The following is an 18,004-nucleotide window of genomic DNA, read 5'->3' on the forward strand; positions in this document are numbered from 1 at the left end:
CAACTCTTGTAATCATCATATCCTTCGAATATAATCAAGCAGGAGTAGGGTTTTACCTCCATTAAGAGGGCCCAAACCTGGGTAAACACTGTGTCCTTTGTCTATTGTTACCACCGATCTCTAGTCATACAGCTTGGGCCCCCCTACCCGAGATCCGTCGGTTTTGACACCGACATTGGTGCTTTCATTGATAGCTCTGTTGTATCATCGACAATGGGATTGATGGCTCGTCTCTTTATCAGCGATGATGCTAGGTCCAGGGAAACGTTTCTCCCCAGACAAGTGTTTGTGATCGGTGGCTTCGTGCGTGCAAACTCGACCGGGCACCTTGAGCAGGTCGACAGTTACGCCCCCGACCACCAGATCAGGTTTGGAAACGTGAACTACGTCGCTGACATCCGAGGAGATCTAATCTTCGAAGGGTTTGTGGCCTCGGTTGCCACTCCCTGTCTCCATGAAGAAGTCTCTTCGGATCCCCTGTTAGATCCCGTTCGAGGGTCAACCCCCACACCTGCCTTGGCCTTAGATCCGGGGCAGATCATATCGTTCGAAGACGGAGGCGTCGGCCCCGCTGGACTGGGGGGGCAGCAAGCAAATCCAACGACCAATGAAAGCAAACAAAAGAAAACAAAGGCCGAAATAAGCGCAAGTGTAAGAGATCAAAAATCACCTTCGCTGAACTATTGGAAAAATATCAAAAGAAGAGTGTAGAGAAGACCAAATCATGCAAAGAATTCAAGATCACCCCCAAGGCGCAAATATGAGGATCGGTATTGGCAAAGTGAGAGTTTTAATGCAACATATTCATATCCTTATTTTGGTCCGCCAATGCCAGTGTCGTGGATGCCTCCCTATGCTCATATAGAATCATATCCATCATGGGCCAAGTATGATACAAGGGCACATTCTCCATCTTATTTTCAGACCATCTCACCAACATTATGCAGCTTCGGGAGGATCAACATTTGAACAATCACATGTTAAAGATGTTGGAAATATGCCCTAGAGGCAATAATAAAATGATTATTATTATATTTCCTTGTTCATGATAATTGTCTGTTATTCATGCTATAATTGTGTTATCCGGAAATCGTAATACACATGTGAATACATAGACCACAACATGTCCCTAGTGAGCCTCTAGTTAACTAGCTCGTTGATCAACAGATAGTCATGGTTTCCTAACTATGGACATTGGATGTCGTTGATAACGGGATCACATCATTAGGAGAATGATGTGATGGACAAGACCCAATCCTAAGCATAGCACAAGATCGTGTAGTTCGTTTGCTAGAGCTTTTCCAATGTCAAGTATCATTTCCTTAGACCATGAGATCGTGTAACTCCCGGATGCCGTAGGAGTGCTTTGGGTGTACCAAACGTCACAACGTAACTGGGTGACTATAAAGGTATACTACGGGTATCCCCGAAAGTATCTGTTGGGTTGACACATATCGAGACTGGGATTTATCACTCCGTATAATGGAGAGGTATCTCTGGGCCCACTCGGTAATGCATCATCATAATGAGCTCAATGTGACCAAGTGTTTGGTCATGGGATCATGCATTACGGTACGAGTAAAGTTACTTGCCGGTAACGAGATTGAATCCTCAACATCGTGGTTCATCCGATGAGATCATCGAGGATCATGTGGGAACCAACATGGGTATCTAGATCCCGCTGTTGGTTATTGATCGGAGAGTCGTCTCGGTCATGTCTGCATGTCTCCCAAACCCGTAGGGTCTACACACTTAAGGTTCGGTGACGCTAGGGTTGTAGATATATTAGTATGCGGTAACCCGAAAGTTGTTCGGAGTCCCAGATGAGATTTCGGACGTCACGAGGAGTTCCGGAATGGTCCGGTGGTGAAGAATTATATATAGGAAGTCCAGTTTCGGCCATCAGGAAAGTTTCGGGGGTCATCAGTATTGTACCGGGACCACCGGAAGGGTCCCGGGGGTCCACCGGGTGGAGCCACCTATCCCGGAGGGCCCCATGGGCTTAAGTGGTAGGAGGAACCAGCCCTTGGTGGACTGGTGCGCCCCCCTTGGGCCTCCCCCTGCGCCAAGGGTTGGAAACCCTAGGGGTGGGGGGCGCCCCACTTGGCTTGGGGGGCAAGCCACCCCCTTGGCCACCCCCCCTTGAGATCCAATCTCTAGGGGACCGGCGCCCCCCCAGGGCCCCTATATAAAGAGGGGGGAGGGAGGGCTGCGCAACCCTGCTCTTGGCGCCTCCCTCTCCCTCTGCAACACCTCTCCCTCTCGTAGAGCTTGGCGAAGCCCTGCCGAGATCGATGCTACTTCCACCACCACGCCGTCGTGCTGCTGGATCTCCATCAACCTATCCTTCCCCCTTGCTGGATCAAGAAGGAGGAGACGTCTTCCCAACCGTACATGTGTTGAACGTGGAGGTGTTGTCCGTTCAGCACTAGGATCATCGGTGATTTGGATCACGACGAGTACGGCTCCCTCAACCCCGTTCTCTTGAACGCTTCCGTGCGCGATCAACAAGGGTATGTATATGCTATCCTCTCTCTCGTTGCTAGATGACTCCATAGATTGATCTTGGTGAAGCGTAGAAATTTTTTATTTTCTGCAACGTTCCCCAACAGTGGCATCATAAGCTAGGTCTATGCGTAGTTTTCTTTGCACGAGTAGAACACAAATTTGTTGTGGGCGTAGATGTTGTCAATTTTCTTGCCACTACTAGTCTTATCTTTGTTTCGGTGGCATCGTGGGATGAAGCGGCCCAGACCGACCTTACACGTACGCTTACGTGAGACAGGTTCCACCGACTGACATGCACTAGTTGCATAAGGTGGCTAGCGGGTGTCTGTCTCTCCCACTTTAGTCGGATTGGATTCGATGAAAAGGGTCCTTATGAAGGGTAAATAGAAATTGGCATATCACGTTGTGGCTTTTACGTAGGTAAGAAAGGTTCTTGCTAGAACCCTATTGCAGCCACGTAAAAACATGCAACAACAATTAGAGGACGTCTAACTTGTTTTTGCAGCATGTGCCTTTGTGATGTGATATGGCCAAAAGTTTGTGATGAATGATATATATGTGATGTATGAGATCATGTTCTTGTAATAGGAATCACGACTTGCATGTCGATGAGTATGACAACCGGCAGGAGCCATAGGAGTTGTCTTAATTATTGTATGACATGCGTGTCAATGAATAAACACCATGTAATTACTTTACTTTATTGCTAAACCGTTAGCCATAGTAGTAGAAGTAATTGTTGGCGAACAACTTCATGGATACACAATGATGGAGATCATGGTGTCTTGCCGGTGACGAAGATAATCATGGCGCCCCGAAGATGGAGATCAAAGGAGCAATATGATATTGGCCATATCATGTCACTATTTGATTGCATGTGATGTTTATCATGTTTTTGCATCGTATTTGCTTAGAACGACGGTTGTAAATAAGATGACCCCTCATAATAATTTCAAGAAAGTGTTCCCCCTAACTATGCGCCGTTGCGAAAGTTCGTTGTTTCGAAGCACCACGTGATGACCGGGTGTGATAGATCCTAACGTTCACATACAACGGGTGTAAGACAGATTTACACATGCAAAACACTTAGGTTGACTTGACGAGCCTAGCATGTACAGACATGGCCTCGGAACACAAGAGACCGAAAGGTCGAACATGAGTCGTATGGAAGATACGATCAACATGGAGATGTTCATCGATGATGACTAGTCCGTCTCACGTGATGATCGGACACGGTCTAGTTGAGTCGGATCATGTATCACTTAGATGACTAGAGGGATGTCTAATCTGAGTGGGAGTTCATTAAATAATTTGATTAGATGAACTTAATTATCATGAACTTAGTCTAAAAACCTTTGCAAAATGTCTTGTAGATCAAATGGCCAACGCTCATGTCAACCTCAACTTCAACGCGTTCCTAGAGAAAACCAAGCTGAAAGATGATGGCAGCAACTATACGGACTGGGTCCGGAACCTGAGGATCATCCTCATAGCTGCCAAGAAAGCATATGTCCTAGAAGGACCGCTAGGTGACGCACCCATCCCAGAGAACCAAGATGTTATGAACGCTTGGCAGTCACGTGCTGATGATTACTCCCTCGTTCAGTGCGGCATGCTTTACAGCTTAGAACTGGGGCTCCAAAAGCGTTTTGAGCAACACGGAGCATATGAGATGTTCGAAGAGCTGAAAATGGTTTTCCAAGCTCATGCCCGGGTCGAGAGATATGAAGTCTCCGACAAGTTCTACAGTTGTAAGATGGAGGAAAATAGTTCTGTCAGTGAGCACATACTCAAAATGTCTGGGTTGCACAATCGCCTGTCCCAGCTGGACATTAACCTCTCGGACGAGGCGGTCATTGATAGAATCCTTCAGTCGCTCCCACCTAGCTACAAGAGCTTTGTGATGAACTTCAATATGCAGGGGATGGTGAAAACTATTCCTGAAGTATTTTCAATGCTGAAATCAGCGGAGGTGGAAATCAAAAAGGAACATCAAGTGTTGATGGTCAATAAAACTACTAAGTTCAAGAAAGGCAAGGGTAAGAAGAACTTCAAGAAGGACGGCGAGGGAGTTGCCGCGCCCGGTAAGCCAGTTGCCGGGAAGAAGCCAAAGAATGGACCCAAACCTGAGACTGAGTGCCTTTATTGCAAGGGAAGCGGACACTGGAAGCGGAACTGCCCCAAATACTTAGCGGACAAGAAGGCCGGCAACACTAAAGGTATATGTGATATACATGTAATTGATGTGTACCTTACAAGTACTTGTAGTAGCTCCTGGGTATTTGATATCGGTGCAGTTGCTCATATTTGTAACTCAAAACAGGAGCTGCGGAATAAGCGGAGACTGGCGAAGGACGAGGTGATGATGCGCGTCGGGAATGGTTCCAAGGCGATGTGATCGCCGTCGGCACGCTACCTCTACATTTAACTATGGGATTAGTTTTAAACCTCAATAATTGTTATTTATTGCCAACTTTGAGCATGAACATTGTATCTGGATCTCGTTTAATACGAGATGGCTACTCATTTAAATCCGGGAATAATGGTTGTTCCTTTTATATGAGAGATATGTTTTATGGTCATGCCTCGATGGTCAATGGTTTATTCTTAATGAATCTCGAACTTGATGTTACACATATTCATAGTGTGAATACCAAAAGATGTAAAGTTGATAACGATAGTCCCACATACTTGTGGCACTGCCGCCTTGGTCACATTGGTGTCAAGCGCATGAAGAAGCTCCATGCTGATGGACTTTTATAGTCTCTCAATTATGAATCATTTGACACATGCGAACCATGCCTCATGGGCAAAATGACCAAGACTCCGTTCTCCGGAACAATGGAGCGAGCAACCAACTTATTAGAAATCATACATACTGATGTGTGCGGTCCAATGAGCATTGAGGCTCGCGGAGGATATCGTTATGTTCTCACTCTCACTGACGACTTGAGTAGATATGGGTATGTCTACTTGATGAAACACAAGTCTGAGACCTTTGACAAGTTCAAGGAATTTCAGAATGAGGTAGAGAATCAACGTGACCGAAAGATAAAGTTCTTACAATCAGATCGTGGAGGAGAATATTTAAGTCACGAATTTGGTACACACTTAAGGAAATGTGGAATCGTTTCACAACTCACGCCGCCTGGAACACCTTAGCATAACGGTGTGTCCGAACGTGGTAATCGCACTTTATTGGATATGGTGCGATCTATGATGTCTCTTACCGATTTACCGCTATAATTTTGGGGATACGCTCTAGAGACAGCTACATTCACTTTAAATAGGGCACCTTCTAAATCCGTTGAGACGACACCGTATGAATTATGGTTTGGGAAGAAACCTAAGCTGTCGTTTCTAAAAGTTTGGGGATGCGATGCTTATGTCAAGAAACTTCAACTTGAAAAGCTTGAACCCAAGTCGGAAAAATGCGTCTTCATAGGCTACCCTAAGGAAACCATTGGGTATACCTTCTACCTAAGATCCGAAGGCAAGATCTTTGTTTCCAAGAATGGGTCCTTTCTGGAGAAAGAGTTTCTCTCGAAAGAAGTAAGTGGGAGGAAAGTGGAACTTGATGAAGTACTACCTCTTGAACCGGAAAGTAGCGCAGCTCAGGAAGATGTTCCTATGGTGCCTGCACCGACTAGAGAGGAAGTTAATGGTGATGATCAAGGTACTTTGGATCAAGTTACTACTGAACTTCGTAGGTCCACAAGGACACATTCCACACAAGAGTGGTATGGCAACCCTGTCTTGGAAATCATGTTGTTAGACAACGGTGAACCTTCGAACTATGAAGAAGCGATGGCGGGCCCAGATTCCAACAAATGGCTTGAAGCCATGCAATCCGAGATAGGATCCATGTATGAAAACAAAGTATGGACTTTGACAGACTTGCCCGATGATCGGCGAGCGATAGAGAACAAATGGATCTTTAAGAAGAAGACGGACGCGGATGGTAATGTTACCATCTATAAAGCTCGACTTGTCGCTAAGGGTTATCGACAAGTTCAAGGGGTTGACTACGATGAGACATTCTCTCCCGTAGCAAAGCTGAAGTCCATCCGAATCATGTTAGCAATTGCCGCATACTATGATTATGAGATTTGGCAAATGGACGTCAAAATGGCATTCCTTAACGACTATCTTAAGGAAGAACTGTATATGATGCATCTAGAAGGTTTTGTCGACCCTGAGAATGCTAACAAGGTATGCAAACTCTAGCGATCCATTTATGGGTTGGTGCAAGCATCTCGGAGTTGGAACATTCGCTTTGATGAGATGATCAAAGCGTTTGGGTTTATGCAGACTTATGGAGAAGCCTGCGTTTACAAGAAAGTGAGTGGGAGCTCTGTAGCATTTCTCATATTATATGTAGATGACATACTTTTGATGGGAAATGATATAGAACTTTTGGACAGCATTAAGGCCTACTTGAATAAGTGTTTTTCAATGAAGGACCTTGGGGAAGTTGCTTACATATTAGGCATCAAGATCTATAGGGATAGATCGATACGCCTCATAGGTCTTTCACAAAGCACATACCTTGATAAGATATTGAAGAAGTTCAATATGGATCAGTCCAAGAAGGGGTTCTTACCTGTGTTTCAAGGTGTGAAATTGAGCTCAGCTCAATGCCCGACCACGGCAGAAGATAGAGAAAAGATGAGTGTCATCCCCTATGCCTCAGCTATAGGGTCTATTATGTATGCCATGTTGTGTACTAGACCCGATGTAAACCTTGCTGTAAGTTTGGTAGGAAGGTACCAAAGTAATCCCGGCATGGAACACTGGACAGCAGTCAAGAACATCCTGAAGTACCTGAAAAGGACTAAGGATATGTTTCTCGTATATGGAGGTAACGAAGAGCTCGTCATAAAGGGTTACGTCAACGCTAGCTTCGACAGATCTGGGACTCTAAGTCACAAACCGGATACATGTATATTTTGAATGGAGGGCTAGTAAGCTGGTGCAGTTGTAAGCAAAACGTCGTGGCGGGATCTATATGTGAAGCGGAGTACATGGCAGCCTCGAAGGCAGTGCATGAAGCAATCTGGATGAAGGAGTTCATCACCGACCTAGGAGTCATACCCAATGCGTCGGGGCCGATCACTCTCTTCTGTGACAACACTGGAGCTATTGCCCTTGCCAAGGAGCCCGGGTTTCACAAGAAGACCAGGCACATCAAGCGTCGCTTCAACTCCATTCGTGAAAATGTTCAAGATGGAGACATAGATATTTGCAAAGTGCATACGGATCTGAATATTGCAGATCTGTTGACTAAACCTCTTCCGCGAGCAAAACATGATCAACACCAGAACTCTATGGGTGTTCGATTCATCACAATGTAACTAGATTATTGACTCTAGTGCAAGTGGGAGACTGTTGGAAATATGCCCTAGAGGCAATAATAAAATGATTATTATTATATTTCCTTGTTCATGATAATTGTCTGTTATTCATGCTATAATTGTGTTATCCAGAAATTGTAATACACATGTGAATACATAGACCACATCATGTCCCTAGTGAGCCTCTAGTTAACTAGCTCGTTGATCAATAGATAGTCATGGTTTCCTGACTATGGACATTGGATGTCGTTGATAACGGGATCACATCATTAGGATAATGATGTGATGGACAAGACCCAATGCTAAGCATAACACAAGATCGTGTAGTTCGTTTGCTAGAGCTTTTCCAATGTCAAGTATCATTTCCTTAGACCACGAGATCGTGTAACTCCCGGATGCTGTAGCAGTGCTTTGAGTGTACCAAACGTCACAACGTAACTGGGTGACTATAAAGGTATACTACACGTATCCCCGAAAGTATCTGTTGGGTTGACACGGATCAAGACTGGGATTTGTCACTCCGTATGGCGGAGAGGTATCTCTGGGCCCACTCGGTAATGCATCATCATAATGAGCTCAATGTGACCAAGTGTTTGGTCACGGGATCATGCATTACGGTACGATTAAAGTTACTTGCCGGTAACGAGATTGAACGAGGTATTGGGATACCGACGAACGAATCTGGGGCAAGTAACGTACCGATTGACAAAGGGAATTGTATACGGGATTACTTGAATCCTTGACATCGTGGTTCATCCGATGAGATCATTGAGGAGCATGTGGGAACCAACATGGGTATCTAGATCCCGCTGTTGGTTATTAACCAAGGAGTCGTCTCGGTCATGTCTGCATGTCTCCCGAACCCGTAGGGTCTACACACTTATGGTTCGGTGACGCTAGGGTTGTAGAGATATTAGTATGCGGTAACCCGAAAGTTGTTCGGAGTCCCGAATGAGGTCCCGGATGTCACAGGAGTTCCGGAATGGTCCGGAGGTGAAGAATTATATATAGGAAGTCCAGTTTCGGCCAACGGGAAAGTTTCGGGGGTCACCGGTATTGTACCGGGACCACCGGAAGGGTCCCGGGGGTCCACCGGGTGGTGCCACCTATCTCGGAGGGCCCCATGGGCTGAAGTGGGAGGGGAACCAGCCCCTGGTGGGCTGGTGCATCCCTCTTGGGCCTCCCCCTACGCCTAGGGTTGGAAACCCTAGGGGTGGGGGGCGCCCCACTTGGCTTGGGGGGCAAGCCACCCCCTTGGCTGCCGCCCCCCTTGAGATCCAATCTCTAGGGGGGCGGCGCCCCCCAGGGCCCCTATATAAAGAGGGGGGGAGGGAGGGCTGCGCAACCCTGCTCCTGGCGCCTCCCTCTACCTCTGCAACACCTCTCCCTCTCGTAGAGCTTGGCGAAGCCCTGCCGAGATCGCTGCTACTTCCACCACCACGCCGTCGTGCTGCTGGATCTCCATCAACCTCTCCTTCCCCCTTGCTGGATCAAGAAGGAGGAGACGTCTTCCCAACCGTACGTGTGTTGAACGCGGAGGTGCTGTCCGTTCAGCACTAGGATCATCGGTGATTTGGATCACGATGAGTACGACTCCCTCAACCCCGTTCTCTTGAACGCTTTCATGCGCGATCTACAAGGGTATGTAGATGCTATCCTCTCTCTCGTTGCTAGATGACTCCATTGATTGACCTTGGTGAAGCGTAGAATTTTTTTATTTTCTACAATGTTCCCCAACAGTGGCATGATGAGCTAGGTCTATGCGTAGTTTTCTTTGCACGAGTAGAACACAAATTTGTTGTGGGTGTAGATGTTGTCAATTTTCTTGCCACTACTAGTCTTATCTTGTTTTGGCGGCATCGTGGGATGAAGCGGCCCGGACCGATCTTACACGTATGCTTACGTGAGACAGGTTCCACCGACTGACATGCACTAGATGAAAAGGGTCCTTATGAAGGGTAAATAGAAATTGGCATATAACGTTGTGGCTTTTACGTAGGTAAGAAACATTCTTGCTAGAACCCTATTGCAGCCACGTAAAAACATGCAACAACAATTAGAGGAAGTCTAACTTGTTTTTGCAGCATGTGCCTTTGTGATGTGATATGGCCAAAAGTTTGTGATGAATGATATATATGTGATGTATGAGATCATGTTCTTGTAATAGGAATAACGACTTGCATGTCGATGAGTATGACAACCGGCAAGAGCCATAGGAGTTGTCTTAATTATTGTATGACCTGCATGTCAATGAATAAACACCATGTAATTACTTTACTTTATTGCTAAACCGTTAGCCATAGTAGTAGAAGTAATAGTTGGCGAACAACTTCAGGGAGACACGATGATGGAGATCATGGTGTCTTGCCGGTGACGAAGATGATCATGGCGCCCCGAAGATGGAGATCAAAGGAGTAATCTGATATTGGCCATATCATGTCACTATTTGATTGCATGTGATGTTTATCATGTTTTTGCATCTTATTTGCTTAGAACGACGGTAGTCAATAAGATGACCACTCATAATAATTTCAGGAAAGTGTTCCCCCTAACTGTGCGCCGTTGCGAAAGTTCGTTGTTTCGAAGCACCACGTGATGACCGGGTGTGATAGATCCTAACGTTCACATACAACGGGTGTAAGACAGATTTACACATGCAAAACACTTAGGTTGACTTGACGAGCCTAGCATGTACAGACATGGCCTCGGAACAGAAGAGGCCGAAAGGTCGAACATGAGTCATATGGAAGATACAATCAACATGGAGATGTTCACCGATGATGACTAGTCCGTCTCACGTGATGATCGGACACAGTCTTGTTGAGTCTGATCATGTATCACTTAGATGAGTAGAGGGATGTCTAATCTGAGTGGGAGTTCATTAAATAATTTGATTAGATGAACTTAATTATCATGAACTTAGTCTAAAAACCTTTGCAAAATGTCTTGTAGATCAAATGGCCAACGCTCATGTCAACCTCAACTTCAACACGTTCCTAGAGAAAACCAAGCTGAAAGATGATGGCAGCAACTATACGGACTGGGTCCGGAACCTGAGGATCATCCTCATAGCTGCCAAGAAAGCATATGTCCTAGAAGGACCGCTAGGTGACGCACCCATCCCAGGGAACCTAGACGTTATGAACGCTTGGCAGTCACATGCTGATGATTACTCCCTCGTTTAGTGCGGCATGCTTTACAGCTTAGAACCGGGGCTCCAAAAGCGTTTTGAGCAACATAGAGCATATGAGATGTTCAAAGAGCTGAAAATGGTTTTCCAAGCTCATGCCCGGGTCGAGAGATATGAAGTCTCCGACAAGTTATACAGTTGTAAGATGGAGGAAAATAGTTCTGTCAGTGAGCACATACTCAAAATGTCTGGGTTGCACAACCGCCTGTCCCAGCTGGACATTAACCTCCCGGATGAGGCGGTCATTGACAGAATCCTTCAGTCGCTCCCACCTAGCTACAAGAGCTTTGTGATGAACTTCAATATGCAGGGGATGGTGAAAGCTATTCCTGAAGTATTTTCAATGCTGAAATCAGCGGAGGTGGAAATCAAAAAGGAACATCAAGTGTTGATGGTCAATAAAACCACTAAGTTCAAGAAAGGCAAGGGTAAGAAGAACTTCAAGAAGGACGGCAAGGGAGTTGCTGCGCCTGGTAAGCCAGTTGCCGGGAAGAAGCCAAAGAATGGACCCAAACCTGAGACTGAGTGCTTTTATTGCAAGGGAAGCGGACACTGGAAGCGGAACTGCCCCAAATACTTAGCGGACAAGAAGGCCGGCAACACTAAAGGTATATGTGATATACATGTAATTGATGTGTACCTTACCAGTACTTGTAGTAGCTCCTGGGTATTTGATACCGGTGCGGTTGCTCATATTTGTAACTCAAAATAGGAGCTGCGGAATAAGCGGAGACTCGCAAAGGACGAGGTGACGATGTGCGTCGGGAATGGTTCCAAGGTCGATGTGATCGCCGTCTGCATGCTACCTCTACATTTACCTACGGGATTAGTTTTAAACCTCAATAATTGTTATTTAGTGCCAGCGTTGAGCGTGAACATTGTATATGGATCTCGTTTAATACAAGATGGCTACTCATTTAAATCCGAGAATAATGGTTGTTCCATTTATATGAGAGATATGTTTTATGGTCATGCCCCGATGGTCAATGGTTTATTCTTAATGAATCTCGAACATGATGTTACACATATTCATAGTGTGAATACCAAAAGATGTAAAGTTGATAACGATAGTCCCACATACTTGTGGCACTGCCGCCTTGGTCACATTGGTGTCAAGCGCATGAAGAAGCTCCATGCTGATGGACTTTAAGAGTCTCTCGATTATGAATCATTTGACACATGCGAACCATGCCTCATGGGCAAAATGACCAAGACTCCGATCTCCGAAACAATGGAGTGAGCAACCAACTTATTGGAAATCATACATACTGATGTGTGCGGTCCAATGAGCGTTGAGGCTCGTGGAGGATATCGTTATGTTCTCACTCTCACTGACGACTTGAGTAGATATGGGTATGTCTACTTGATGAAACACAAGTCTGATACCTTTGAAAAGTTCAAGGAATTTCAGAATGAGGTAGAGAATCAACGTGACCGAAAGATAAAGTTCTTATGATCAGATCGTGGAGGAGAATATTTAAGTCACGAATTTGGTACGCACTTAAGGAAATGTGGAATCGTTTCACAACTCACGCCGCCTGGAACACCTTAGCATAACGGTGTGTCCGAACGTGGTAATCGCACTTTATTGGATATGGTGCGATCTATGATGTCTCTTACTGATTTACCGCTATCATTTTGGGGATACGCTCTCGAGACACCTACATTAACTTTAAATAGGGAACCGTCTAAATCCGTTGAGACGACACCGTATGAATTATGGTTTGGGAAGAAACCTAAGCTGTCGTTTCTAAAAGTTTGGGGATGCGATGCTTATGTCAAGAAACTTCAACCTGAAAAGCTCGAACCCAAGTCGTAAAAATGCGTCTTCATAGGCTACCCTAAGGAAACCATTGGGTATACCTTCTACCTAAGATCCGTAGGCAAGATCTTTGTTGCCAAGAACGGGTCCTTTCTGGAGAAAGAGTTTCTCTCGAAAGAAGTAAGTGGGAGGAAAGTGGAACTTGATGAAGTACTACCTCTTGAACCGGAAAGTAGCGCAGCTCAGGAAGATGTTCCTATGGTGCCTGCACCTACTAGAGAGGAAGTTAATGATGATGATCAAGGTACTTTGGATCAAGTTACTACTGAACTTCGTAGGTCCACAAGGACACGTTCCACACCAGAGTGGTATGACAACCCTGTCCTGGAAATCATGTTGTTAGACAACCGTGAACCTTCGAACTATGAAGAAGCGATGGCGGGCCCAGATTCCAACAAATGGCTTGAAGCCATGCAATCCGAGATATGATCCATGTATGAAAACAAAGTATGGACTTTGACAGACTTGCCCGATGATCGGCGAGCAATAGAGAACAAATGGATCTTTAAGAAGAAGACGGACGCGGATGGTAATGTTACCATCTATAAAGCTCGACTTGTCGCTAAGGGTTATCGACAAATTCAAGGGGTTGCCTACGATGAGACATTCTCTCTCGTAGTGAAGCTGAAGTCCGTCCGAATCATGTTAGCAATTGCCGCATACTATGATTATGAGATTTGGCAAATGGACGTCAAAACAACATTCCTTAATGGCAATCTTAAGGAAGAATTGTATATGATGCATCCGGAAGGTTTTGTTGACCCTGAGAATGCTAACAAGGTATGCAAACTCCAGCGATCCATTTATGGGTTGGTGCAAGCATCTCAGAGTTGGAACATTCGCTTTGATGAGATGATCAAAGAATTTGGGTTTATGCAGACTTATGGAGAAGCCTACGTTTACAAGAAAGTGAGTGAGAGCTCTGTAGCATTTCTCATATTATATGTAGATGACATACTTTTGATGGGAAATGATATAGAACTTTTGGACAACATTAAGGCCTACTTGAATAAGTGTTTTTCAATGAAGGACCTTGGAGAAGCTGCTTACATATTAGGCATCAAGATCTATAGGGATAGATTGAGACGCCTCATTGGTCTTTCAGAAAGCACATACCTTGATAAGATATTGAAGAAGTTCAATATGGATCAGTCCAAGAAGGGGTTCTTACCTGTGTTGCAAGGTGTGAAATTGAGCTCAGCTCAATGCCCGACCACGTCAGAAGATAGAGAAAAGATGAGTGTCATCCCCTATGCCTCAGCTATAGGGTCTATTATGTATGCCATGCTGTGTACTAGACCTGATGTAAACCTTGCCGTAAGTTTAGTAGGAAGGTACCAAAGTAATCCCGACAAGGAACACTAGACAGCGCTCAAGAACATCCTGAAGTACCTGAAAAGGACTAAGGATATGTTTCTCGTATATGGAGGTGATGAAGAGCTCGTCGTAAAGGGTTACGTCGACGCTAGCTTCGACACAGATCTGGATGACTCTAGGTCACAAACCGGATACATGTATATTTTGAATGGAGGGGCAGTAAGCTGGTGCAGTTGCAAGCAAAGCGTCATGGCGGGATCTACATGTGAAGCGGAGTACATGGCATCCTCGGAGGCAGCGCATGAAGCAATCTGGATGAAGGAGTTCATCACAGGACCTAGGAGTCATACCCAATGCGTCGGGGCCGATCACTCTCTTCTGTGACAACACTGGAGCTATTGCCCTTGCCAAGGAGCCCATGTTTCACAAGAAGACCAGGCACATCAAGCGTCGCTTCAACTCCATTCGTGAAAATGTTCAAGATGGAGACATAGATATTTGCAAAGTGCATACGAATATGAATATTGCAGATCCGTTGACTAAACCTCTTCCGCGAGCAAAACATGATCAACACCAGAACTCTATGGGTGTTCGATTCATCACAATGTAACTAGATTATTGACTCTAGTGCAAGTGGGAGACTGTTGGAAATATGCCCTAGAGGCAATAATAAAATGATCATTATTATATTTCCTTGTTCATGATAATTGTCTGTTATTCATGCTATAATTGTGTTATCCGAAAATCGCAATACACGGGTGAATACATAGACCACAACATGTCCGTAGTGAGCCTCTAGTTAACTAGCTCGTTGATCAACAGATAGTCATGGTTTCTTGACTATGGACATTGGATGTTGTTGTAACGGGATCACATCATTAGGAGAATGATGTGATGGACACGACCCAATCCTAAGCATAGCACAAGATCGTGTAGTTCGTTTGCTAGAGCTTTTCCAATGTCAAGTATCATTTCCTTAGACCATGAGATCGTGTAACTCCCGGATGCCGTAGTAGTGCTTTGGGTGTACCAAACATCACAACATAACTGGGTGACTATAAAGGTATACTACGGGTATCCCCAAAAGTATCTGTTGGGTTGACATGGATCGAGACTGGGATTTGTCACTCCGTATGACGGAGAGGTATCTCTGGGCCCACTCGGTAATGCATCATCATAATGAGCTCAATGCGACCAAGTGTTTGGTCACGGGATCATGCATTACGGTACGAGTAAAGTGACTTGCCGGTAACGAGATTGAACGAGGTATTGGGATACCGACGATCGAATCTCGGGCAAGTAACATACCGATTGACAAAGGGAATTGTATACGGGATTACTTGAATCCTCAACATCGTGGTTCATCCGATGAGATCATCGAGGAGCATGTGGAAACCAACATGGGTATCCAGATCCCGCTATTGGTTATTGATCGGAGAGTCATCTCGGTCATGTCTGCATGTCTCCCGAACCCGTAGGGTCTACACACTTAAGGTTCGGTGACGCTAGGGTTGTAGAGATATTAGTATGCGGTAACCCGAAAGTTGTTCGGAGTCCCGGATGAGATCCCGGACATCACGAGGAGTTCCGGAATGGTCCGGAGGTGAAGAATTATATATAGGAAGTCCAGTTTCGGCCATCGGGAAAGTTTTGGGGGTCACCAGTATTGTACCGGGACCACCAGAAGGGTCCCGGGGGTCCACCGGGTGGGGCCACCTATCCCGGAGGGCCCCATGGGCTGAATTGGGAGGGGGAACCAGCCCCTGGTGGGCTGGTGCGCCCCCCTTGGGCCTCCCTTGCGCCTAGGGTTGGAAACCCTAGGGGTGGGGGGCGCCCCACTTGGCTTGGGGGGCAAGCCACCCCCTTGGCTGCCGCCCCCCTTGAGATCCAATCTCTAGGGGGGCACCCCCCCAGGGCCCCTCTATAAAGAGGGGGTAGGGAGGGTTGCGCAACCCTGCTCCTGGCGCCTCCCTCTCCCTCTGCAACACCTCTCCCTCTCGTAGAGCTTGGCGAAGCCCTGCCAAGATCGCTGCTACTTCCACCACCACGCCGTCGTGCTGCTGGATCTCCATCAACCTCTCCTTCCCCCTTGCTGGATCAAGCAGGAGGAGACGTCTTCCCAACCGTACGTGTGTTGGACGCGGAGGTGCTGTCCGTTCAGCACTAGGATCATCGATGATTTGGATCACGACGAGTACGACTCCCTCAACCCCGTTCTCTTGAACGCTTCCGTGCACGATCTACAAGGGTATGTAGATGCTATCCTCTCTCTCATTGCTAGATGACTCCATAGATTGATCTTGGTGAAGCGTAGAATTTTTTTATTTTCTGCAACGTTCCCCAACAAAAGACCATTTCAATCATAAGGAATCGGTCCAGAACTCGAGGGAGAAGAAAGAGGTGGTGAAGCAAGTTTACCGTGTTAAAAGAGATGGTCGTAAGAGTGCAACTTCAGATTTGATCTCAAATGAAAAAGAGCCAATTAAACTGTTGACATTTGCTACTAAAAGCAATGAGACGAAGCAACCAATTTTTGAGAGTCAAAGTGCCAAATCTGAAGAAAAGAAGTTTAGAGTGCACAAGGTAAAACAAGGATTTCCATTGCTTCAAACAAAATCGCAGCTGGGGTGCCCACTCGGCTTATCATATTGGCAAAAGAAGAAACTACAAAAACTTAGTGCACAAGAACTTGAAGAAAGGAACATGACATGGGTTCCCAAAGGAAGTGCTCAAAATAAGAATTATGTGCAAGCTTCCATTACAAGAAGTGCGGCAAAACTGAAGAAGGAAAAGAGTGAAAACTATGAAGGACTAAGCCGAAGGTTTCAGCATCTTCGGTCTACACATTATCCATATTATTCAACTATGCCATTAACACATATGCCATGGAATTCGTCATCAGGTATGATTGGTAACCCTCAATGGGCTTATTTTAATCCATGGATGCACTATAGTTTCTTACATCATGAAAGGGTATTACCAAGTCACTGTACATTTGATTAGCTACAAGTTTGTTGCTGATCCAAAGGGCCAAAATACTTGATTTTTCATTTCATTTGTTTGTTTCGGCTATACGTGCTATGAACGAAGTTTACATGGTAATGGTTGTTACCTATCTATCGTCCTAAGAGTATGCCAATGCATGGCCAGTGTAGTATTCTAGCATCGTCCTTAGTTCGATTGGAGAGTGAGACAAGGTACGTGCTCATGGAAATTTATATTTATATTTGAATGGAGTTGAGATATCATGACCGATGTCATTCAATACATGCTGCATAGACCAATTCATAGTTACAGAATTTGCTAGTGGGCTTATACTTTGTTTGGATGTGATTTGGCTTATGCATCTTTGAGATCAATAAGAGGCCAAATCATAGCTGATTTTATTACCGAACATCGGATTAATGACATGCATCATATTGGTATTAGCCTTGTCTCTCTAGTACTATGGAGATTATGTTTTGATGGTTCAATTCGTAGCAATGGCCAAAGTGTTGGTGTTATATATCTCCTTATGGTACTATTTTTGAAGCCTCATGCCACTTAGAATATTTTAATGCACGATTAATCAAAGCTGAATATGCATTCTTATTCAGATTGAATATTTTACTTGTTATAGATGTTATACATATTGAGGCTTTCGGTGATTCGTTATGAGTAGTGCAACAAATATCCAAGGGTTATCAATGTTTTGAAGAATCACTTTATAGTTTATCTTGGGGTATGTCTAGATGCAAAATTATCTTGGTTTGCTTTAAAATTGTTCATATAGTTAGACATGACAATTCGAAAGAATTGGCACAGCAAGCATCC

Source organism: Triticum aestivum, chromosome 7B (assembly GCF_018294505.1).
Source record: "Triticum aestivum cultivar Chinese Spring chromosome 7B, IWGSC CS RefSeq v2.1, whole genome shotgun sequence".
In the NCBI taxonomy this organism is placed as follows: domain Eukaryota; kingdom Viridiplantae; phylum Streptophyta; class Magnoliopsida; order Poales; family Poaceae; genus Triticum; species Triticum aestivum.